This window comes from Cebus imitator, unplaced genomic scaffold (assembly GCF_001604975.1).
Source record: "Cebus imitator isolate Cc_AM_T3 unplaced genomic scaffold, Cebus_imitator-1.0 Scaffold136, whole genome shotgun sequence".
Lineage (NCBI taxonomy): Eukaryota > Metazoa > Chordata > Mammalia > Primates > Cebidae > Cebus > Cebus imitator.
The window spans coordinates 589,922-598,628 of NW_016107451.1; the positions used below are offsets into that span (position 1 = coordinate 589,922).

General features: G+C 45.3%; 1 protein-coding gene across 2 annotated transcripts in view; it reads left to right on the forward strand.

Annotated features, from left to right (window-relative positions):
• Positions 1 to 5,355: 5,355 nt before the first annotated feature.
• The window catches only part of METTL16 (methyltransferase like 16), an 81,585-nt gene continuing 78,233 nt past the window's right edge, over positions 5,356 to 8,707 (forward strand). The window contains exon 1 of one of the 2 annotated variants that reach the window (XM_017541625.2): positions 5,356 to 5,509. The gene's annotated coding sequence lies outside the window, so the exon portion shown is untranslated. The remainder of the gene's footprint in view (positions 5,510 to 8,707) is intronic. The other variant, XM_017541626.2, reaches the window with a different exon arrangement.

Below are 8,707 nucleotides of genomic sequence, written 5' to 3' on the forward strand. Positions count from 1 at the left end.
AAAAAAAAAAAAAAAAGAAAACTGGGGTCTTCCAAGCTAGAAGAACTTGATATTCAATGATTACTTTCTGAAACACAAAGTTAGAGGGACCTGTGGCTGTGGCCAAAGGACAGTGGCAGGGAAGGGCAACAAGGTCCTTGAAATAATTAATTTCAGTAATGAGGGAGTCTAGTCTGATGCCCTCAAGGGTTGATTCCAGTCCAGCAGGCAGCTGCTGTTGAAAGCAGCTCTGATAACTTGCTTTGCAACATTTTATAATTAGCAGCACTATTTATTGGATGTGCAGAATCAGCTTCCTGCTACAAAGAGGTAGCAATGGATGTAATTGGCTAATTGGACATCTTCACTGTCCTTGCTGGGGTATGGAAGTTTGAGAGACTTCTCTGACCAGTTAAATCCTTGGAGATTTGAGGGTTAGAAATTAGAAAAAAGGCAGATGTTGAATATCTTGTTAATCTATTTTGTGGAGTCTCCAGATGATTTTCATTTTACATAAAAAAGTTTTTAAGGATATGTATTTATCATTGTACCACAAGATTTGAGAATAGGTCATACCAGATACATTGGAAAGAACCTATGTCCATCCACAGGGGAATTCGTTTTGTTGTTGTTTGTTTTTGAGATGGAGTCTCGCTCTTTCCCCCAGGCTGGAGTGCAGTGGAGCGATCTCGGCTCTATGCAACCTCTGCCTCTCGAGTTCAAGTGATTCTCCTGCCTCAGCTTCTCGAATAGCTGGGATTACAGGCACCTGCAACTACGCTGGCTAATTTTTGTATTTTTAAATTTATTTTTATTTTTTTTTTGGAGACAGGGTCTTGCTATGTTGCCCAGGCTGGAGTGCAGTGGCTACTCACAGGCGCAATCCCACTACTGATCAGCACAGGAGTTTTGACCTGCTCCGTTTCCAACCTGGGCTGGTTAACCCCTCCTTAGGCAACCTGTGGACCCCGCTCCCAGGAGGTCACGACATTGATGCCAAACTTAGTGTGGACACCCAGTCGTCATAGTGCACTACAGCCCAGAACTCCTGGGCTCAAACTATCCTCCCAACTTAGCTCCGGAGTAGCTAGGACTACAGGCATGCGCCACTTTGCCTGGCTAAATTTTGTATTTTTAGTGGAGACAGGGTTTCACCATGTTGGTCAGGCTGGTCTCAAACTCCTGACCTTAAGTGATCTACCACCTCAGCCTTCCAGAGTGCTGGGATTATAGGCATGGGCCTCTGCACCCGGATGGGAATTAGTTTTTAAATAGTGGTATATCTGGCCAGGGGAGGTGGCTCACGCCTGTAATCCCAGCAACGCTGGGGGGCTGAGGCAGGTGGATCACAAGGTCAGGAGTTTGAGACTAGCCTGGCCAAGACGGTGAAACCCTGTCTCTACTAAAAACACACAAAAAATTAGTCCTGTGTGGTGTCCGGCACCTGTAATCCCAGCTACTTGAGAGGCTGAAGCAGAGAATCACTTGAACCCAGGAGGCAGAGGTTGCAGTGAACTGAGATTGCACCCTGCACTCCAGCCTGGGCTACAGAGGGAGACTCTGTCTCAAAACAAACAAACACACACAACAACAACAAAACTAGTATATACATTCAATGGAATCCTATGCACCTATCACAAAGAATAATATAGAACTATATTGATGGAAGTAGAAGAATCTCCAATAGTTATATTTGAGTATATGTGCATGTGTATACATATACATATATATGTAGTTACATATAGATACTAATATATATTATTATTTATGTAACAATTCTTTGGTAATATCCTTATGAACTATAGAGGTTTAGAAGTAAGGTTACCCAAATTTGATGGTGCTTGGCTGTGAATGGTGAGATTTTGGATAATTTTTATCTTTCTGATACCTTTATGTATTATTTAAATTGTTTACAAATTTTCAATTATTAAAATGTTTTATCTTTATGGAATACTTAAAAAAAAACTGACCAAAGAAGTTATAAGGAGCAATAATTTTTCCTAATTATTATTAGGAACTTACAATATGCTAGACATTCTGCTATTTTTATATGCATTATTTGATTTTAATTCTCACAACCCTATGAGATTATTATCCTGTTTGGTAATATGGAGCACACTGAGGCTTCAAGTGTTTAAGTAAACTGCCCATAATCACAGGGTTAGTAAATAGTGGGGCAGGACTAAAGGCCAGGTTTCCCAGCACAGTGCTTGGGTCTCTCTGGCCTGACCTACAGGTAAACTGGATTGATCTTTGGAGCTAACAGAAAGTTCAGTATCTTAAATACAGTCACTTCAACCCCACCAGTCACATCTCCAAGGCCATCTTATCTTTCACTTTTTCCGCAGCATGCACTAAATACAATACTATATCTAGTATCAAAGCCACTACCAGCTAAAGATGGAAAACTTTCTGTGGTCATATTTTACTATGGTTGCCGAAATGAACCATGCCTTCCAACATTGGAAGGTACGCTTCTCCTTGAACCTGGGCTGGCTCTTTTACTTGCTTTAACCAAGAGTATGGCGAAGGTGCTAGTTCTGCACCTAAGTCTGGCAGCTTCCACTTTTGCCCTTTTGGGAGCCCTGAGCCAACATGTAAGAAGTCTTCCTACTCTGCTAGACAAATTACATGGAAAGGCCATGTGGAGAGGGAGAGAATATGGACTACAGGGAGACAGACCCAGTTCTTTTTTTTTTTTTTTTGAGATGGAGTCTTGCCCTGTTACCCAGGCTGGAACACAATGGCACAATCTTGGCTCACTGCATTCTCCATCTCCTGGATTGAAGCTATTCTGCCTCAGCCTCCCGAGTAGCTGGGATTACAGGCACAAACCACCATGCCTGGCTAATTTTTTGTATCTTAGAGACAGGGTTTCACCATGTTGGTCAGGTTGGTCTTGAACTCATGACCTTGTGCTCCGCCTGCTTCAGCCTCCTAAAGTGCTGGGATTACAGACCTGAGCCACCGTGTCCGGCCAAGAGGCCCAGTTCTTTCAGCAGAACCAGCCCCAACTTGATCCTGTGACCACCAGGAAGACCTGCAGAACAGCTGGGCTAATCACAGCCCAGATTGCAGAACGTTGAGCAAATAAAATGGTGGTTGTTTTTTTTTTTTCTTTTTTAATATATATATTTTTAAAGACGGGGTTTCACCATATTGGTCAGGCTGGCCTTGAACTCCTGACCTCAGGTGATCCACCCGCCTTGGCCTCCAAAGTGCTTGGATTACAGGCGTGAGCCACGGCACCTGGCCCGCCCGGTTGTTGTTTTAACTCTTACGTGTTGGGGTGGTCTGTTACACAACAAATTATGAAAACACCTCCTCAGCTCTCCCTGGGTGACTACTGGGACACTCACTTCTGCATAAAGCTGTACTCTCCATCCTTTAATCCCTACCATCTCCCAATTTTATGGCAATAGTTTGCCAGAAGTGTTCACTTTAATTCCAAGGACATGGGCAGGCCTTTTTTTTTTTTTAATGGAAAGAGGTACTAGGTCCAGAGGCTGCCTCTAGCCCTCACTTTGTTACTACTGGTATGCCTTTTGAAAGTCATTAACCTTTCTGTCTCAGTTGCAAACTGGGGGAGATTTATATTCACTTACTAGAGGGTAAAATGAGTATAAACAAGTTGAAAATAAATTGAAATGCATTAACAGAGCTTCCAGTTTGAGGCAAGTGTGGACTTGAGGTCATTTTTTCATTTTTTTTTTCTTTGGAGATTGCATCTTGCTCTGTCTTCCAGGCTGCTCTGTCTCACTGCAGCCTCGACCTCCTAGGCTCAAGCAATCCTCCCACTTCAGCCTCTCACCTCAGCTCCCCATGTAGCTGGACTTCTGCCGCACCACCACCACACCTGGCTAATTTTTGTATTTTTTTTTTAGACACGGGGTTTCACTATGTTGTCCAGGCTGGTCTCCAACTCCTGGGCTCAATATATCCGCCTACTTTGGCCTTCTGAAGTGCTGGAATTATAGGCCAATAGAATAGAGACTAGGATCCAAAACTGAGCCAAGGCGTCCAGCCTCTGAATGTAAAATCTTTTTTTCTTTTTTTGAGACGGAGTTTCACTCATGTTACCCAGGCTGGAGTGCAATGGCGCGATCTCGGCTCACCGCAACATCCGCCTCCTGGGTTCAGGCAATTCTCCTGCCTCAGCCTCCTGAGTAGCTGGGATTACAGGCACGCGCCACCATGCCTAGCTAATTTTTTGTATTTTTTTTAGTAGAGACGGGGTTTCACCATGTTGACCTGGATGGTCTCGATCTCTTGACCTCGTGATCCACCCGCCTCGGCCTCCCAAAGTGCTGGGATTACAGGCTTGAGCCACTGCGCCCGGCCTGAATGTAAAATCTTAAACAAATCACTTAGTATCTCTGATTCGGCAGGGCGCAGTAGCTCATGCCTGTAATTCCAGCACTTTGGGAGGACGAGTCGGGCAGATCACCTGAGGTCCGGAGTTCGAGACCAGCCTGGACAACATGATGAAACCCCATCTCTACAAAAAATACAAAAATTAGCCGGGCAAGGTGGCAGGGGTGCCTGTAATCCCAGCTACTCTGGAGGCTGAGGCAGGTGAATCGCTGGAACCCAGGAGGCGGGGGCTGCAGTGAGTCGATTGTGCCATTGCACTCCAGCCTGGGTAACAAGAGCAAAACTCCGTCTTAAAAAAAAAAAAGGCCGGGAGCGGTGTCTCACACCTGTAATCCCAGCACTTTGGAAGGCCGAGGAGGGCGGATTACCTGAGGTCAGGAGTTCAAGACCGGCTTGACGAACATGGAGAAACCCCATCTCTACTAAAAATACAAAATTAGCCGGGCGTGGTGGTGCAAGCCTGTAATCCTAGCTACTCAGGAGGTTGAGGCAGGAGAATCACTTGAACCCGGGAGGCAGAGATTGCGGCGAGCTGAGATCGTGCCATTGCACTCCAGCCTGGGCAACAAGAGTGAAACTCCGTCTCAAAAAAAAAACAAAAACAAAACACCTCTCTGATCCTCAGTTCTTTCTCTGTAAATAAGAGTACTCCTCCCCGCCTCACAGGCTTACTTCGCTGACGATTCAGTGAGACACCGCCCGAGGAGACACCTGTTAGCAGCGCTCACTGTCCGCCATCATACCCAAGTCTCCTTGCCTCATCTTCATAACCTACCCAATCCTAGTGAGGGTGATAGGTAAGTCTGCAGCAGGGTCCGGAAAACTTGTTTCTTTTTATTTTAAATACGTTTGCCCGCGAATTCGAAGGCAGGTCCTCCTCCTGCCACACAGCAAAGGACTCCGCTTGCCACCACGCCCCCGCCTTCTGTCAGGAGCCGCAAACTCCAGGTCTCGCGGTTTCTTCTTTCTTCAGGCTCAGTCTCAGGTCGCGCGAGAAGGGTTTGTCCAATCATGAGGCTAGATGGCTTCACAAGATGGCGCCGCGCTGGAAGCGTAACTTCTGCGTTTCTAGGAGCTTCGCGCTGCGGCTGGTTTAAGATTCTAGGCTTGTACAGGCCCACGCCAGACACGTCTGGCAAGAACCTCGGCCTCAGAGGTGGGTCCCTTATATCTCTCACGCAGATTTCCGATAATGGGTCACTTAACCCGTGGATCACCCGGTTCCTCATTCTTGAGTTTTGGGCTAGTGAGGTGCTTACTTCGGGGACTAGGAGGGCAGACCTGATGTGGCTATGTGTGCGCGCGCGGTGGTGGTGAGGGTGGGTGAGTGGGAGGAGTTGGCGAATAGAATAGAGACTAGGATTGAAGTAGGAGAGACTCCCCGTGGTTTGGGAGGTTTAGAGAGATCCAAAACTGAGGCGGGAAGGCAAAGTGAGCGGATGAGGGCGAGGAAAGAGTGGAAGATACGGAGAAATGGCAGTGATAGGACTAGTGGGAAAAGTCGCATTTATGAGAGAAGGCGAAGAGAGGAGGTGTAGATTGGTGTTGAGGTGGGAGGGATCTGTGCAGACAGAATTCGAAGTTCTGAAACAGGCATTTAGACAATTTTACAGGCTACGTATTAAGAGAATGGTAGTTGAAGAGGGTTAATGGTCAAGAGGAACCAAGGAAACAGGAGCATGGAGATGAAAAGGGAAAAAAAAAGTGGAAGCCTCATTCTCAGGGTTCTACTATTAACTTTAGCTTTGTGTACTGACTCAGGTAACCAGGAAGAAAAGTTCCAGTCCTTGGGCAGAGCTTTTTTCTAAACTCAATGAGGGTGCTTTATGTCAGTGGTCTGGGAAGTGGACAGGGAAGAGTTCCATCGTGCTTTCAGTGAACAAATACCGAGTGCCTACTCTCTCAGGCCTTATTTTAGTCGTTGGGATATGCAGCGAACAAGACAGACAAAATGTTATACCTCTTGAAGCTTACTGACGGGAGTTTTTTTAAAGTAAGTGAAATATATGGAATGTCAGATGAGTGAATTCTGTGTCGAAAATTGAAGCTAGAGCCTAGGCTGCAAAGCCAGACTCCATTTTTACAAACAGTGAAGTAAATTAACCAGGTGCAGTGGCCTGTGCTTGTAGTCTCAGCTACTTGGGAGGCTCAGGCTGGAGGATTGCATGATCCCAAGAGTTGGAGGCTACAGGGAGCTGTGTTTGCACCACTGCACTGTGGGCAACAGAATGAGACCCTGTCTGAACAAGAAAAAAAAAAAAAAAAAAGAGTTGATGCCCAGATAAACTCTGAAGAATAGGATAAATTTAGCTAAGAACCCATTGCCTATACTGGGAGATTAGTTAGAAAAGAAGTAGTTGTATTAACTCATTCTGTATCTATTCGGACAAGAAAAGTTGAATAACATAGGAAATGAATCGTATCTGCCATATCTGTAATTTAATTTGTTTCACATATGTTCACAGTACCATGTTGTATGTGCACTGATGTCAGCTATGTAGTCTAGAATTTTCCTTAATGTGTTGCAGACCCCTAACATGCCACTGTCTCTTGAAGTCACTGTTAGGATATGGTGACTATAGTCGGCAACAATGTATATTTCAAGATCACTAGAAGAGAGGGCTTGAAATGTTACCAACACATAGATATAAAAAATCCTCAAAGTGTGCAACCTCATGAGAGAACTTGAACCAGAAAAAAAAAGTACTCAAAGTGATGAATACCCCACATGCTGTGACCTGATCACTTGATCATCACACATTCTTTTTTTTTTTGAGACAGAGTCTCACTCTGTCACCCAGGCTGGAGTGCAATGGCATGATCTTTGCTCACTGCAACTTTCTCCTGGGTTCAAGTGATTCTCCTGCCTCAGCCTCCTGAGTAGCTGAGAATACAGGCACCCGCCACCAAACGCAGCTAATTTTTTTGTATTTTTAGTAGAGTTGCGGTTTCACTATGTTGTTCAGGCTGGTCTTGAACTCCTGACCTCAGGTGATCTGCCCACCTCAGCCTCCCAAAGTGCTGGGATTACAGGTACAAATACCCCATAAATGTCACGTGTCCCCCATAAATGTGTAAAATATTTTCTATCAGCTTAAAGAAATTACTCTTAGTGTGGTTTTCGTTTTTGTTCCTTGCCAGAATCACAAGAAAGGGCATTTTCTTTTTCTTTTTTGAGATGGATTTCATTCTGTCACCCAGGCTGGAGTGCAGTGGCATGATCTTGGCTTACTGCAGCCTCCGCCTCCCAGGTTCAAGTGATTCTTCTGCCTCAGCCTCTTGAGTAGCTGGGATTATAGGTGCCCACCACCACGTCTGGCTAATTTTTGTATTTTGTATTTTAGTAGAGATGGGGTTTCACCATGTTGGCCAGACTGGTCTCACGAACTCCTGATCTCAGATGATCCTGCCTCTGCCTCTCAAACTGCTGGTATTACAGGCATGAGCCACCACACCTGGCTGACACTTTCATTTTTGATGTTTTCTTTTTAATAAAGTCTGTTATTTGTATTTGTTTATTTTGAGACAGGGTCTCACTGTGTTGCCCAGACTGGAGTGGACTGGAACTCCTGGGGGCTCAAGCCATCCTCAGCCTCCCTAGTAGCTAGGATCAGAGGCACACACCACCTTGCCCAGTTTATGTTTTCTTCAGGACTGAGGTCCATCCTAGTTTTATGCTCCCCGCTGTCCTGATGGTCAGTAAAGGGTACATCAATGCTAGGAAATTAAAACAGGTATATACTCAGTTTTAGTCATAGTATGAGGGGCAAAATTTAGTAACAGTATGCTGAAAAACTTGCAGGTGACTACTAATTCCCTCAAATTCTTAATTGTTTACTCAACAAATATTTATTGTATACAAGTTGCTGGGGGAATAGTGAAGATTAGGATGGCTGTGGTTGCAGGTTTTTGTGTGACATATGCAAATAAATTACAGATGCAATCGTAAACAAGCTCTCTGAGGGAGAAGCAGCACAGGGTGCTTTGGAAGCATGTGTAGATGGGCATCTGAGTGGATGGTGGGGTCAGAGAAAGCCTGGCTGAGAAAGTGATGCCTGATGTGTGATTTGAGCAGTTAGTGGGCCTTCAGAGATGAAAGAAGATGGTGAGAGGATGAGGAGAGTCTGGCAGCCAATAAGAATAGCAGGCGGTGAAACAGACTACCATGCAGCAGAGAACAAGAAAGAAGCCAAGGCGGGTGGATCACAAGGTCAAGAGATCGAGACCATCCTGGTCAACATAGTGAAACCCCGTCTCTACTAAAAATACAAAAAATTAGCTGGGCATGGTGGCGTGTGCCTGTAATCCCAGCTACTCAGGAGGCTGAGGCAGGAGAATTGCCTGAACCCAGGAG